Here is a 16,998-nt window from a genome sequence, read left to right on the forward strand (position 1 = left end):
CACACAAAGAGATATTTGGCCAGTTGACTCTAACCAATTTAACCTTTCCCTGTAACCATCACATGTGTGCAAACTCCTTGTTGTGTGTGTGTGTGTGTGTGTGTGTGTGTGTGTGTGTGTGTGTGTGTGTGTGTGTGTGTGTGTGTGTGTGTGTGTGCCCTTACTGAGAAGTGGTTAGGTGGAGTGTTGTGCCTCCTGGTGCTGTGAACTGGAATTCACTGTCTATGTATTGTTCAGATGGCTGGCTCCTTCCTTGGCTCCACCCTCATCTACCCCAATATAAACCCTGGTTTTCCGGCCTTTCCTCAGATTCACCTGGGGACTATTGTGTCTACTGTCAGCTATTATAAGTGTGTTTATACTACTCCCTCCAATCACTGTGCGGAATGGAATGTCCCAAAAGCTCTCCGACCTAAATATTGAATCCCCCCCCCCCCCTCACTGTTTCCAAACCTGACTCCCGATTGCAAACCAATAGCCACAAAGAGTAGATGATACAGTGCAGGGGATCGGGAATTTATTAGAGCCGAGACATAGAGGCTATTCAAAGAAAACAGCAATGAACTGAGCAACAGTCCATCGAGAGCCTAGGTGGTAGTTATGAAGGGGGATGAAAAGTCCAGGCGATGATTGACTATGGCCAAACATTTAATTATTTCACACTCCTGGACGTGCACCCTCTCCCTCGAATTTCAGATATGGTAAATGAAATTGCCAGGTGTATTCAAATGCTGCTTACCATCAGTTGCTGATCCATTCTGAACACCACCCCTACACACCATTTGAGGAAGACGGACCCTCTCTCTGTTCCGGAGGGTCCCCTTTGGCATTACCAAATGGGGTTTCAGTCTTCCAGAGACATATGGACAAAATGGTTGACAAATATGGATTGAAGGCCATTTCCCTTATCTCGACAACGTCACCATTTGTGGACACTCTCTGAAAGACCATGACACCAACCTCCTGTGGTTTCTCCACATGGCTAAGGCCATGAACCTCACATACATCTCCAGTAAGGGCATGTTTAGGATGAAACGTCTGGTGATCCTGGGCTATGTGGTGGAAAATAGCGTCATTGGCCCTGACCCCGATTGAATGTTCCCCCTGTTAGACCTCGTGATTCTGAAGACCATGAAGGCCTTAAGGGAGGTGCCTGGGCTGCTTCTTCTACTACACCCAATGGGACCCTCACTATGCGGATAAGGTCTGCCCCCTCTTAAAATCCACCTCTTTTCCATTGTTGGCCGAGCCCAGGCAGCTTTTGACTATGTTTGGAGCTACATCACAATGGCCACTGTGCGTACGGTGGACGAGAATGCACCCTTCCAGGTTGAAAGCGATGCTTCTGTTGTAGTTCTGGCTGGTTAAGTTTCCCTTAATCAGCTGGGCAGGCCAGTTGCCTTTTTCTCCCACACCCAACAAGGCCACGAGCTTCAGAACCCATTTGTAGAGAAAGAGGCTCAAGCCATTGTAGAGGCCATCAGGCACTCGAGGCATTACCTAGCCAGCAGAAAATTTACACTGCTCACCTAACAGTAATCGGTGACATTTATGTTTAATAATGCAAAATAAAGAATGATAAGATCACTAGGTGGAGGATCGGACTCTCTACCTATAATTATGATATAGCATACAGGCCAGGTACTCTCAATGTGCCTCCAGATGCCCTGTCAAGAGGAAGCTGTGATTCTGCACACACCAGGCAGTTGTGGTCACTGCACAATGAGCTTCGCCACCCAGGCATCACCTCATGGCTCATTTTGTCAAGGCACAACCTGCCCTATTTCATTGAGGATGTGAGGGAAATGACCAAGTCCTGCCAGGTCTGTGTGGAGTGCAAGCTGCACTTCTACCGCCCTGACAAAGCACACCTGATAAAGGCATCTCGCCCCTTTGAATGACTCAAAGTTGATTTCAAGGGTCTCCTCCCACCAAAAAAATGTACTTTCTCAACATTATCGACGAGTATTCATGTTTTCTGTTCACCATCCCCTCCTCAGACATGAGCACCACCATGGTCATCAGGGTCTTGCACTCTATTTTCATCCTGTTCAGGTATGCCACCTATATCCATTGCAACCAGGGCTCATCATTTATGAACGAAGAGCTATGCCAGTACCTGCTCATAAGGGGCAGCCTCAAGAAGGATGACTAGCTACAATCCCCAGGGGAACAAACAAGTTGAAAAAAAGAATGTGACTGTATGGAAGGCCGTGAAATTGGAAAGCCTTCCAGACTCACAATGGCAAGAAGTCCTACCCATAGCACTGCACTCCTCTGCACAGTGACCAACGTAACTCCTCATGAGGTTATGTTTAAATCCCAGCTTGGCTGATGGCACCGGGGCCAGTCCTGCTGAGAAAGCACACCAGGAGGAGCAAGATAGACTCCCTGATCGAGAGGGTGCACCTGCTGCACGCCAACCCAATGTATGCTTACATGCCACACCCTGACAGCAGAGAGAACACCGTCTCGATCACAGAACTAGCACTTGCTGGAATGGAGGGTCCGATGCCTCAAGTGAGCCAGGAACTACTGAGTACCCCACTCAGGGTCCTGGAGGACACTGCTCGGGAAGTGGACCAATCCACCGCACAATCTCAGCTGGAACCCTCAAGACCCACTGACCCTGTACCACAGGGGTCCAGGAAGTTCAGGAAGCCCAGTCCTCCAGTACTGCAGCACTCAACCAGAATTACTAGACCTCCTGACAGACTTAACTTGTAAATATTTGTAAACTATTCGTTTTGTTTTTAAATGAATGTTCTCTGTTTTTCACCCACAGGCTCAATTCTGAAGGAAGGGGTGAATGCAGTGAACTGGAATTCACTGTCTATGTCGTGTTCAGATAGCTGGCTCCACCCTCACCTACCCCAATATAAACCCTTGTTTTCCCGCCTTACCTCAGATTCAGCTGAGGACTCTTATTTCTTCCGGCCATTGATTGTAAGGTATTAAAACATGTTTGCACTCCTCACTTGTCTCTGAGTGCATTCATTCGCATTACACCTAGCCAGGAAAGGGACACTGAGAAGGGGGGAGGTTGTAATGCACAGACTGGGAAAATGATCGTGTGTGTGTGTGTGTGTGTGTGTGTGTGTGTGTGTGTGTGTGTGTGTGTGTGTGTGTGTGTGTGTGTGTGTGTGTGTGTGTGTGTGTGTGTGTGTGTGTGTGTGTGTGTGCCGTGATGTGCCCTTACGGAGAAGTGGTTAGGTGGAGTGGCCTGTGGGCACATGGAGCATTGAGTTTCCTGTCTGGGAAACGGACACTGTTGTGAGTGAGAAAAGAGATTCAATGGGTTTCAAAAGCAAGGAGTCTGAACCTCGTCCAGTAGTAAACGATTTTATTAACAAAAGATGAGTGAAGGAAAATGGAATAACACACTCATGAACAATTTATAGATAAACATGGGAAAATCGCACCAGGAATAAAACACATATATGCACAATTTATCACAAACTATCACCAACGAGAATAAAATATACACACACACATAGTCAAGTTAAGTCGTGTTTATTTGTCATTCATACCATAAACATTGCAGTGTACAATGAAAAACGAGATAATGTTTCTCCAGACCCTGGAGCTGGTTAGTTACATTGATAAATTACCTCAGAATTTTTTTTTATAAATAACATATCACTTATAAATATAACCATATATAACGATAAAAATTACAGCACAGGATTAGACCATTTTGGCTCATCTAGTCTGCACTGAACTAAGTATCATGTTATATATGCTATACCTGTGTCACTGGAGTTCAGAAGCCTCACGGCTTGGGGGAAAAATCTGTCTCGTAATCTGGTCGTGATGGCCCTAATGCATCAGTATTTCTTCCCGGATGGTAGGAGGGAGAACAGATTGCGAGAGGGGTGTGTTGAGTCCTTCATGATGTTTATGGCTTTCCACAAACAATGACCATTATAAATGTCCATCATGGCAGGGTGAGAGACCCCAATAATCCCCTCAGCAGTCTTTTCTATCCACTGCGTTCAGGGATGGTGCAGTTCCCGAACCAGGCAGTAATGCAGTTACATAGAATTCTCTCAACGCATTCCCTGTAGAATGTAATGAGGGTGGAAGGTAGAAGCTGAACTTTCCTCAACCTCCGCAGGAAATAAAGGCATTGCTGGGCCTTCTTGGCAATGGATCTGGTGTTGGGGGACCAGGAGAGATCCTCCATCAGGTGCACACCAAGGAATTTAGTGCTCTTGACTACCTCGATGGTGGAGCCATTGATGGTCAGCGGAGAGTGGTCCCCTGGACTCTCCTGGTCCGTTAGTGATTATACCTCCTTTCTGTAAGCTGACTTATCGTTCTTGCTGATGAGCTCTACCATGGTCGTGTCGTCAGTGAACTTGATGTGATTAGAACTGTATCTTGCTGCACAGTTGTGGGTCAGTAGGGTAAACAGCAGTGGGCTGAGCACGCACCCCTGGGGGGGCCCCATGCTCAGTGTCATGGTGTTGGACATGCTATGTCCAATCCAGACTGAGGTCTTCCAGTCAGGAAGTCGAGGATCCAGTTACAGAGGAAGGTGTTTAGGCCCAGCAGGTTCAACTTCCTAATTAGGTGCTGCGGTATGTTTGTGTGGAATGCTGAGCTGAAGTCTATGAACGGCATTCGAACGTACGAGTCTTTATTTTCCAGGTGGGCGAGGGCTAGGTGGAGCATGATGGCAGTGGTGTCATCTGCAGATCAGTTGGGACGGTACGCAAACTGCAGGGGGTCCAATGAGGGGGGGCAGTTGAGCCTTGATGAGCTGCATGATTCTCAAAGCACTTCATTATGGTGGATGTGAGTGTGACAGGATGGTGGCCGTCGAAAAAGGATACTGAGGGCTTCTTCAGCACAGAGATAAAGCTCGTTGGCACGATAGCGCTGCTCAGGGAGATGTTGAGGATGTTTGCGAGGATGTCAGCTAGTTGGTCCGTACATCCTCCGAGCACCCTGCCAGTGATGTTATCTGGCCCTGCAGCCTTACGAAGGTTGACCTTGAGCAGCATCCTTCTCCGCAATGAACTGAGTACATAAAATCAAGGAAAAAACAATACAATACCCACCACCCCTCGACTCAGTGCAGGCATGGCACTTTGCCTCTAGGGACATGAACTAAAATGCTCCCAACACTTTAACAGTGCACATCTCACCACGGATTTCTCCAGTGCCATTCCACGGTCCTTGGCCTGGAGTGAAGTAGGGTGGTCCCTCAAAAATAGCAGAGGGTGAGCTGAGCTCCCATGGTGCCCTTTATAGTGCTGGAGGGCTGGGGAGCAGGAGGTGGAGTCCAACCCAGGTAATTTACAGGGACCCAATGGCTTGGCGTCAGCAAAGTTAATTGATTACAAAGATCAATGGTCCAAGGCCAAGTACAAAGGTATTTAAATTAGCCAGTGGCAAGGTATACACTAATTAGTGGCAGGAGTCCGACCTTGATGGACAGATGATGTGACTTCCAAATAAGTTTCAGAGGGGGAGGACATGTGACCACCTGTAATGCACACATTCCAGACAGGCAGGGAGCCATGTTTCCTCCACACACAACTGATACCGAGAAGGTTTGTCGCACATGGACTGGGAGATATGCAATGTGTGGCATTACTGTGGGAAACAGGAATGACTTGTCTACATACACACAGACTAACTTTCCTTCATGCACAGAATGATTTAACAGCAGGTGCTGTAACCAGTGATGGCATCACTGAGCGGTGGCTGAACGTGTGGCTGATGAATATGCTGAGAGAGCCAACAACTTGAACACTGGCCTCTGCTGACACTGAAAACAGAGACTCCCAGCTCCATGGGTTTTGATATTCCTGTGTTGGTAAGGTAATGATTGCCCACACCAGTAACAGAGCACACCCAGCTTCCCAATGGAGTGGAGGGCCAGGGTGCAGGTCTTTCCCTGTGCACGATCTGACCAATACAATGTCCCAACCCTCACAGTGAGTCCCCGAGATGTGAGCAGGTCTCGGGAATGTTTGTGCAGATGGTACAGCTGGCACTAGTCCAAACAAATGGTGGGAATGCGAGCAGGGACAATATCCAGGCATGAGAGGGTCTGCAGCTCACAGCCCAGAAAATGTGGGTGCTCCCTGGACACTCAATGGTACATCTTGGATGCACAGCTGTCAGGTTGATCCCTGGTTACCCAGGGGATGGTACAGTGCCTGCAATCTGGGTGATGTGCCACCATGAGAGTTGTCGATCTGAAGGAGCACCAAGACGATGGTCAACATGGTGGAGATGCTGGCCAATGAGGTGGCTGTAGCACTGGCATAAGGAGGAGTCAGGATGGCCTTGGAGATGGAGGTGGTACCGGTGCTGTTGACATCAGAAGTGGGACAGTTGCATTTCGGGCCAGTCAAGGAATACCACTCACTCGCCACATATGAGAGCTAGTGAACAAATTAAATGAGCCAGGGACCATTCTTTTGATTGCAACACCCCATGGGGAAGCTGGTGTTCCTGTGGGGCTGAAGGGGTGATTGGCAGACCATTAGTGGGGGTTGTGTGTTATATAAATATATCTGCAGGGTACTAGCCTGTAAATGGATTGGCATGCTGTGGTGACTTCTAAGGGATGGCATGTAGTGTGGATGGTCATATAACTTCTCCAACCAGCATGAGATCAGAAGTGACATCAAGGGTTAGATCTACCCACCTGTGAGGCTGATGTGTGATTGGTTTTCTGGATGTCAATCTATTATTAGATCTACCCACAGTTGAGACTGAATGTGATTGGTCCAAGCAAGTCATGTGATGGTGCCCTGCATTGAAAAGTCATGCATGGCCCCTGCTTGTTTTTTTTTGCTGCTGCTTTGAAATCAGCACTGAAGTCTTGGCAGCCAGTCACAGACAGGTATCAGCAGGCGAACAGGAGGGCCTATTCTGGATCCCAGCTGTAGTCAATGCTGGAAACCAGATCCATTTGACCTACTTGTTAGTTGTAGTTCATTTACTGTTCATTATTGTGCTGTGCCTGTGGGTGGATGGGTGCTGTGTATTTAACCCTTGCATTCCTAATCAGGAGTTCAGAATGTTTAGCAGAGATTTACTTGCACCCAATGTGTAGTTATATATTATTCTGGGTTGGGAGGGTGGGAATGCACATGTTCCCTTTGTGAATTACCCTGTTCATTGACAACACGTGCCCAGCCTTGATTTTCTTTGAACCTCTGGAACCTATTCTTGAACACAACAATGGTGAGTGTATGGGGTGAAGCATAGGAATACAAGTCTTGGTGGATGGGAAATGTAGGAAAGGAAGGCTGGAACATGCTGAATTTGAGTCTAGTGGTCTTTTGTCTTTGGCTTGGCTTCGCGGACGAAGATTTATGGAGGGGGTAAAAAGTCCACGTCAGCTGCAGGCTCGTTTGTGGCTGACCAGTCCGATGCGGGACAGGCAGACACGATTGCAGCGGTTGCAAGGGAAAATTGGTTGGTTGGGGTTGGGTGTTGGGTTTTTCCTCCTTTGCCTTTTGTCAGTGAGGTGGGCTCTGCGGTCTTCTTCAAAGGAGGCTGCTGCCCGCCAAACTGTGAGGCGCCAAGATGCACGGTTTGAGGCGTTATCAGCCCACTGGCGGTGGTCAATGTGGCAGGCACCAAGAGATTTCTTTAGGCAGTCCTTGTACCTTTTCTTTGGTGCACCTCTGTCACGGTGGCTAGTGGTACAGTCAGTATAATGTGGCTTTTGGAAACGCATTGACTATGCCTTTTAGATCTTTGAAATTTTTTTGCTATCCTACCTCCAGATACTTGGGTCTTGATCACTGATGATTATCATTACCAGTGAGACCATTGTCTCTTGAGAATCACAGGCAGAGAGCATTGTTCCTACTTCCTGTATTTCCTAACAAATGCTTCCACTGCTGTGTCCTGAAGTATTGGGACCCACACTCTCTGCCACAGTGCCTGTCTTCACTCTTTCCCAAGTCTGCTTTATTTTCTGCACTTGTCCCAGTTGTAATGCTTGTACCCTTAAAGAGTAAGGGTTTAGAACAGTGGTTTCTTTCCCCTCACGCACCACCTTAAGCATTCCCTATGCCATAGGTGCTCTGTCATTAGTAAGGGATTGCTTAAGATGGTATGTGAGGGGAAAGAAAAAGTTTGAAAACCACTGTTTTAATTGTACCTAATTGACTTGTTAAGTGCACGGTTTCATAACTCCAAAGGAAATGGCCCAATGACAATTTTTCTCCAAAAAATATTTCAGTAACAATTGGGTCTTGAGTAGTGGTTCTCAACTCACCCCCCCCCTCCCCACCTCACATACCATCTTAAGCAATCCTTTACTAATCACAGAGCACCGATGGCATAGGGAATACTTAAGGTGGTATGTTTAAAAACCTCTGGTATAAAATATTTTGTGGTTCTCGGTAATTGTATGGAATTTTAATAATGCAGCAACTACCCTGCTGAATGGTATAATCATTGCTTTTTGAAGTGGAACTGCCTGACAAGAATGCCTTTAGTAATTACCTTAAAAGAATGGTTAATTACTCTCCAAGAGGAACAGCAACAGTCCATATTGATGGTGCATAAAATACACTGAATTCACTACTAATGTTTGTAGTATATTCAATCCGCTTCACAAATTCAAAATTGGTAATTTAATTGTATTGCCCCGAACAGAATTAGTAATTTAATACACTGAATTCACTACTAATGTTTGTAGTATATTCAATCCGCTTCACAAATTCAAAATTGGTAATTTAATTGTATTGCCCCGAACAGAATTAGTAACTTAATCCAAAGGAGTAAATTTGCATGTTAACAACAGGATTTAAAGTAACTAGGTGCAGAACAATGAAAACATAATGTTTCACTAGCAACAGATGGCATTGTGGGTGCATGAATGAATGGTTTGTAAATGATCACACATAATTGAAGGGATGGGGAGGTTCTACATGAAAGATTAAGGTAATTTTACTCTTTCTCTCTGCAATCAGTCACTCATCAACTTGCGAAAATAACCATGAAATTGGAGTAATGTTTAAAAACATTGAGGTTCTTGGCAGCTCTGTTTTAATTACTGTTTTAGTGTCTCACTGTTTAAGGTGAATTTTATTTTTAGAGCTCCCATGTGTTTCTGAAGTGAATCTTCTGAACACACAGGAGACTGCAGATCTGGAATCCAACAGTATGCTCTCAATTAATTTGTCACCCCCAGCAGTCATGTAGTAAGGAGACTCCAGCCCCCAAATAACCCTTTAAGCACCTGGCTAGGTGGGTTTTACTCTTTGTAAAAGCAGTACAGCCTCTTTTAATCTGCAGCCCCTGGGAAGCCCTCCTGGGACCCAGGTGCAATTACTGGGGCACAGATGTTCAAAAAGGTACCCACACAGTCAATAGAGCTTAGGTAATTATACTTTGAGGAAAAAAAATATTATTATTATTCAATAAATCCATCTAAATGCTCTCAGATTTTCGATAGAAACTGCATTATTTCAAGTGCATGGCAATCAATCATATTTTCCTGAAAATGGTAAGCATTTTTCAAGTCAAGTCACGGCCACGTAATTTGGATATGGCAACTAATTAATAAATGTATAGGCTTATAAGTGGGGTTATCTTCAACAATATCCTTGTATCAAAATGAGTTAATATCAATGACATTAGGATACAAAATCCTGGACAGTTGGCACTGTAAAGGGATCAAGTGTATCGTAGGTTGTTATGAACAAGGACAATTTATGACATTTGGACAGCTAAAAAAGTTATTTGTCCAACAGAGCTTTCTTCTGTTATCTTCTATTAAGAACTTTTTAGGAGATAGTTTAGGACCAGCCATGTGTAGTGACATGGCAGCTCTTCTTTGAAAGGGGATCACAAGTAAATTTATATTTAAGATGTATTTCCTATTGCAGAACAATAGCTCGAAATCGGGCTTGCACAAATTGAGGGAAAGGTGGGAGACAGATTTGGAGCAAAGGATTCGTGAAAATTGTTTTCTGATACTATAACATCATTTATTAATGTCAGATATAATTTTATACCTCAATTATACCTTACACCACTAAAATTACCCAGTTTAAAATCTGAAATTCTGGACTTGTGTTTTAGGTGTAGTATAGAGGTTGGAACATTGATACATTCGACCTGGCTCATGACGAGCCTGTCGAAGCATTTCATGATGATGGATGTGCATGCGACAGGGGGGTAATCGTTGAGGCAGGACACAGACAACTTCTTTGGCACTGGGAAAATGGTGGTGGTTTTGAGGCACGTTGGGATCATGGCGCCTCTCAGGGAGATGTTAAAGATGTCAGCTGAGCCAAACATCCCCTTTGCACTCTTCTGGGGATGTTATCCAGCTTTCTGCTTAAGTGTCTCTTAACTCAAGATTCCACTTACTGTCATGTACACAAAATTTCATTTGTCTGCCTGTCCAGAATAAAATTATTCTTTTCAGCATTTCGAAATTGTAATTTGATTATTGTACTTTATCCTTGATTCCTCAGTACTTTTACTAGCCATGCAAAATCCATTGAGATGTGAATTATAATGATAATGAGGTTATTGTTGTAAACATTGAACAATGTACAGATGCACAAAAATTCTTGCTGCAAACGAACAGCTAATTGGTAAAGAACAAACCTACAATTTTAAAACATCTAAATGTATGTTCAATTGAATTAAAAGGTGACAATAAATACAGCAATAAAGATGGATAATAAATATTCACAAGGTATCCAAGTGGGGGGGGGGAGTGTCTTTGCTATGGTGCAGACAGTACTTTTGTGTGTTGGACCAGTCCCTGATTAGTGTAATAAGGGGAGGTTCAAGAAACGTTTACATTCTACCAAAGGTAGGAGTGAGAAAATTCAAGATCCCTTTATTGTCATCTAATAGTACAGAATATGTAATAGTAGAAAACATGTAACATTACACAGAATGGCCTTCTGCCTGCCATGAGGCAGACAGAGTCACCATTAATATTGCCTAGCATCCCTTACAGTAAGAGAGAAAGATAAGCAAAAGGAAGTCCCTTCAGAAACACTGAGTGCATGTGGAATTGTCTCCAGCACTCTAGCAGCTCCTGTAGCTGCAAAACTTCTGGTCAATTAATCTGGGTCTCTATTATCTCACAGTGACTACATATGCACACTCGAGGTCCCCCCATTTTCAGCTACCTTCCTGTTTTAGAGGGTCAGCAGGGTACCCGTACGGCAGACCATGGTCACTGGTCGGACTTGCAAAGGCTCAGGAACATAGGAGAAAGGATGTGTGTCACAGGACTCAGTTTCCTCATGGTCATTACCATCCATCCACACATACACATACCCATCCCCCAACCACGTGTTGATTCCCTCCCCCTGCTGGACAATGGCTCGGACTTTGCCTGGGATCAAGCTGCCAGCCAGACCAGCGAACGGGTTGTAGCTGGTGTGCTTCAATCAGCTAGGAAGCTGCCACCGTGACTTTCATTTCGAGGTTGGGCACTCGCAGTCTCCACAGCCTCCTGTAGTGCACGACAGGGATGCTGCAGGGATTCAATCTCCCTCTCTTTCTGGGCACCCTGATAACTTAAATTGGATGCGATACCCCACTGGTGCCTAAGTTGGAATATCAGTAACCATAGGTCTCTTGCACAACTCCCGCCACCCTCAGGAAACCCTGATTCCTCCAAGAGGAGACCATGTGGGGCCCTATCTTCTCTCCGTGGGGTTCCAGCCTATCGACCCAGCTGACTGGCATGATGTGGCTTGCCTGCCGTGCCACCAAACGGCAGAATCTCGGAGGGTCATCGGTCCACCTGAGGATTTTATATTCCAACCCTGGGGTTCCTATCCTATTTGTAGGTCACTTCCTTCTGTCCCCATTGGTGAGCAGGTATACAATAATGCAAGCATCTGACAAGACAGCCACACACACACACACACACACACACACACACACACACACACCTGTTAGTACAACCTCCCATGTGGTTAGTGCTCCATGTGTGTCCACCCAAAACTCTTTGAACCCTGCTCGCAGTGCCAATTGTCGTGTTGGGAAGAGTATCAGGTTTGGTGGATTCACAGAGAGACATGCCTGGACACCAGTGTTACAATCACATGTAACTTTGATGAATACATAGAAGACAAACAGGGGAGAACATCAAGCAATACTCGATTACTATACTAAACAACTATATATTCGTTCACATCAGACCCAGGTTGGATTCTAATACTAGTGCCGACCTATACTCTAAACGCTCACACACGTGTACACACTTGACAGACAAGGACTTTCACACACACTCCTGGTTCACTGCACCAACAGCGGAGCAGTACTCTGCAAATACTGATCTATCACAGTACTATGATTCAGCTTAATTCTAGTGCACACCTTACTTGCAAAACTTCCAGCGACGTCCACAGTAGTGACCTGGTGTGGAACAATGTCTGGGACTTGGACCATGAGGCAGAGAGCAAGAATGTGCTATGCATCGATGCTTTATGCAGTTCTGATCTGGGCATCTAACCAGTAATGACCCAAGGTGATTTAAATTAGCCAATAGCAAGGTGTGCACTAATGGGTGGCTGGAGTCCAAGCTTGATCAACTGGTGACGTGACTTCCGAATAAGTTTCAGACAGGGATGACATGTGACTATCCACAATATTCCAGATGGGCAGGGAGGCCACATGTTTTTCCACAATCCACATAAAACAGAAGCCCCTTTCACACTTGCATCCCAGTAAATCAGCCATTCAGCACAATGGGATAGGAATGGGATTTAGCCTTTCACACTAGACCACTCCTAACCGGGTCACTGAACATTTTCACACTTGCAAGGGTTTATCCCTGGTGTTTGGTCTGTTCTACCTTTAATTGGAAGTTCCTGCAATGTAAGTTCCACACTTGTCTGATCTCAATGCTGGCATCTGTAGACGCTGGCGATTGTACTAGGGGTCGAGGCTGGCAATCCCCAGCACGAGATGACGTCATCTGATGCCAGCATTGAACAGATTTTGCTTTCACACTTTCCTCTTTAAAGGCCAATTGACATTTGATTCCTGGGTTCACTGACAAGTGGAAGAGGGCTAGGTATTCATTTTCTCTCATTTTCTTTCTCCCTCTTGGCCCTTTCAAGCAGAGAAAACACCTGTCAGTAAAAGAGGAGGTTCTTCGCCCTTGCGCCTAAAGACTTACTTCTCTGAATGCGCCATGGCTGGCTCCCAGGGAGCCAGGGAAGGATAATCGGCAGAGTGCTGCACTCCGCCACCCCATATGAATGAGCAGCAGCTGGTTAGGGGCAGGCTGGTGACACTGTCATCCTGCCTCCCATTTCCCCACTCACTCCTCTCTCTCCATGACCCCCTCAAGGCAGGGGTGGCAGGGAAGAGCTTTCAGGTATGGGGGACCATCAGGAGCCATCAGGAAAGCAGGGGCTGGTGGGAGCCGTCAGGGAAGCAAGAGCAGGGAGGAGCCATCAGGGCAACTGGAGCCATTGGGATAGCATGGACTGTTGGGTCAGTGGGGGCAGGTGGGAGCCGTCGGGGCAGCGGGAGCCATTGGGGCAGTGGGGGCCACTGGGGCAATGGGGGCCAGCAGGAGACCAAGAGCCATCAGGGCAGTGGGGATCATTGGGGAAGTGGGGGCCGGCAGGGCAGTGGGAGTCATTGGAGCAGTGGGAGCTGGTGGGCCAGCATGGACCATCGGGGCTGCAGCAGACAGCAGGAACCGTTGTGGCAGCGGGGGCTGGCGGAAGCCATCAGGGGGCGGCTGGTGTGGGCTTTGACAGCCTCACGGGGCCACTTCAGCCTTTGGGGCCGCTCTCTGCTGCTTAAAACGCGGCAGAACAAAGGCTGTCTTCCCTACCCATAATTCCCCACACAGATGGAACTGTTTTGTGAAACACAAAGTGATTCCAACTGCATGGAGAATTATGGATAGGGAAGACGGCCATTGCCGTGCTGCGTATTTATGACGGGTGGCGCTAAGGCACTAGTCGCCCCGCCTCCATCAGCTCCAGAAGGCACTATGAGGTGCCTCTCGATATGAATGTGCTGCTAGAGCCGCTCTTGTAGCCAGCCTCCAGGTGGAGGCCTGACATGAAATGTCCTTCTCTCTCTCTGTCTGTCTGTCTGTCTGTCTGTCTGTCTGTCTGTCTCTCTCTCTCTCTATCCCATTTTCCCACTTTTTCCTATTCCCTTCCACAGAGCTAGAAATGCCCATCCCCATCCATTCTCATCTTTCTATTCTCCTGTCCTCATATCCATATCCAATTAACACCTTTTGTCTTTTGGTCTGTACTCCTTCCCCTGCCAACTATTCCCTTCTTCCCAGCCTATTAATTCAGGCGACTGCCTGGTTTTAACTTGAAGAAAGGCTCAGGCCCGAAACATCGCTCTATCATCTTTACCTCCTATGGACACTGTGAAACCTGCTGAGTTCCTCCAGCATTTTTGTGTTTTTACACACCATCTGCACACTTTCATGTTTCACTGGGAGATCCTGGCCACGGCCGCAGACAGAGCAATCTCCCAGTCTGCATCCAGTCTCATCGATGAAGAGAAGGCCACAATGGGAGCACCAGATGCAGTAGATGACCTGTGCAGATTCACAAGTAAGGTGTTACTTTACTTGGAAGGACATTGGGGCCCCAAATGGTGGTGAGGGAGGAGATGTGGGCACAAGTGTAGCACTTCCTGCGGTCACAGTGATAGGTGCAAAGGGGAAATTAATGGGAAGGGATGAATGGATGAGGGAGTCATGGATGCAGCAGTCCCTGTGGAAGGCAGAGAGGGGAGTAGAGGGCGAGATGTGTCTTGTGGTGGGATCCTGTTGTAGATGATGGAAATTGTGAAGGAAAATATGTTGGAAGTAGAAGCTGGTGGGGTGGTAGGGAATCCTGTCCTTGTTGCATCTCGGGGTAGATGGGTCAAAGGCAGATCTGTGGGAAATTGGGGAGATGTAAGAAAGGGCTGAGTTGATGGTGGTAGAGGGGAAGCCATGTTTTTTGACATAGGAGGTCATCTTGGATGATCTCGAATGGAAGTCCTCATCCTTTGAGCAGATGCAATGGACTCGGAGGAATTAAGAGAAAGAAATGGAAGCCTTACTGGGGACGGGGGTGAAGAAGTGTAATCGAGATAATTGTGGGAGTTTCTAGGTTTGTGAAAATATCTGTGGAAAGTTTGTCTCCTGAGAGAGAGAGAGAGAGAGAGAGAGAGAGAGAGAGAGAGAGAGAAAGGGGAGAGTGTTCCCAGAGATGGAGCAAGTGATTTTTAAAATCAGGATGAAAGTTAGCGGCAAAGTGGATAATGCTGACAAGCTCATTATGGGTACCAGAAGCAGCACCAAATCCAGTAAGAATTGAGGGGGCTTGCCTGTGTGGGCTTGTACAAAGGATTTCTCCACATAGCCAAGAGAAAGGCATGCATAGTTGGAACCCATAATTTGGAGAAAGTGGGATGAGACAAAGGAGAATTTATTGAGGGTGAGAAGAAGTTCTGCAAGCCACAGAAGAAGAAATAAATGATGGGCTTTGAGACTGTCGGAATGGGAGAGGAAGGTGCATAGAGATTGATTGGACATCCATATTGAAAATAAAGTGGTGAAGTTCAAGGGATTGGAAGTTGTTGACGAGATGGAGGGCATGTGAAGTATCACGGATGTAGGCTGGGAGGGACTGGCCCAGGGTCGAAAAATGGAGTTGAGGAAAGATGATACCAGTTTGGTGCAGCAGGAACATGTGGAAGCAATCGTTTACCAGGACAATTGGGTTTGTGGATCTTGGGTAGGAGATGGAACCAGGCAGTGTGGAGTTCGTAAACAATAAGATTGAAGGGAGATGACCAGAAGTAATGAGGTAAGAGATAAATGTGTGAGACAATGGCTTGATCTTTGGTGGGGTCCTGTTAAAGGGGTGCAAAAAAATACGTCTTTTTTTCTTGGACCTGTATGAAGTAATTACTCTAGGCCAGGCAGGAGAAAAGAAACATGTACCCTGGTAACCTTCTCTAGGAAATATCAAAGCACCATTATGTTAAAAAAAATTGAATATTGATAATAATATCTTTCAGTTGATCTCTTAATAAACCAGGAATGTAACTTTGTGAAAAAAAAACAAAATAACATCGTACGGTTTGTTGCTAAGTGTCAAATGTGGATGGTACTGCCAAAAGGAAGCATTCGAGAAATCATAGCCTTTCCAATTTGCTGAAAGCACACACAAGTCTGATAAATCAGCAATTCCAAGGTGTTTCCCATGAATCTTGCCAACATGAGGGTCTTTTTTTTAAAATCAGTACTGGCAACAATAATTTTATGGCAATCATTAATCAATTTTCCAATTTATTTACCTTCCCACACCTTTCTGCTACCTTATGAATTATGAAGACTAGCAGCAAGAATTTATCATTTTTGGACATTTATTAATATACATTTCAATGTCCTGTGCTGGGATTATCTTGAAATAACATATATTAAAAAATTCACACAAGCACATTATTATTGTTTCCTTGTAATCCCTGAAGGTTGAAGACCTTTGTCATTACTTAAATTATATTAATTTAATTTTAAGTGAAATTATCTTTAAATGTGACCATTAATTACTGATAGCCAATAAATAAGCAAAACACTCTCATCCCTTGTTCACCTCTTTATAAATGCGGAAAAGGGAATTGTGGCTGACAAAACAGGTCAGGCAGCTATGTTAAATATAGGAAACAGGAAAATCTCATGAGAAATATGAGGTAGCCAGGAAGGAGTTAAAGAAAGAACTTGGGAGAGACTGAAGGGGGCACAAGAAGGCCTTGGTATGTAGGTTAAGGAGAATCCTAAGGCATTCTATCCATGTGTGGAAAACTGAAGAATGACTCGAATGAAGGTGGGGCCGCTAAAGGATAAAGGAGGCAATATGTGCCTGGAGGAAGAAAAGCTTGGGGAGGTCTTAAATTAATACTTTGCATCAGTATTCACAAGAGAAAATGTCCTTTATCGTGATGAGGTTGAAATTGAACAGGCCTGTGTGCTGGACAAACATAGAAAATAGGTGTAGG

This window comes from Narcine bancroftii, chromosome 5 (assembly GCF_036971445.1).
Source record: "Narcine bancroftii isolate sNarBan1 chromosome 5, sNarBan1.hap1, whole genome shotgun sequence".
Taxonomy (NCBI): Eukaryota; Metazoa; Chordata; class Chondrichthyes; order Torpediniformes; family Narcinidae; genus Narcine; species Narcine bancroftii.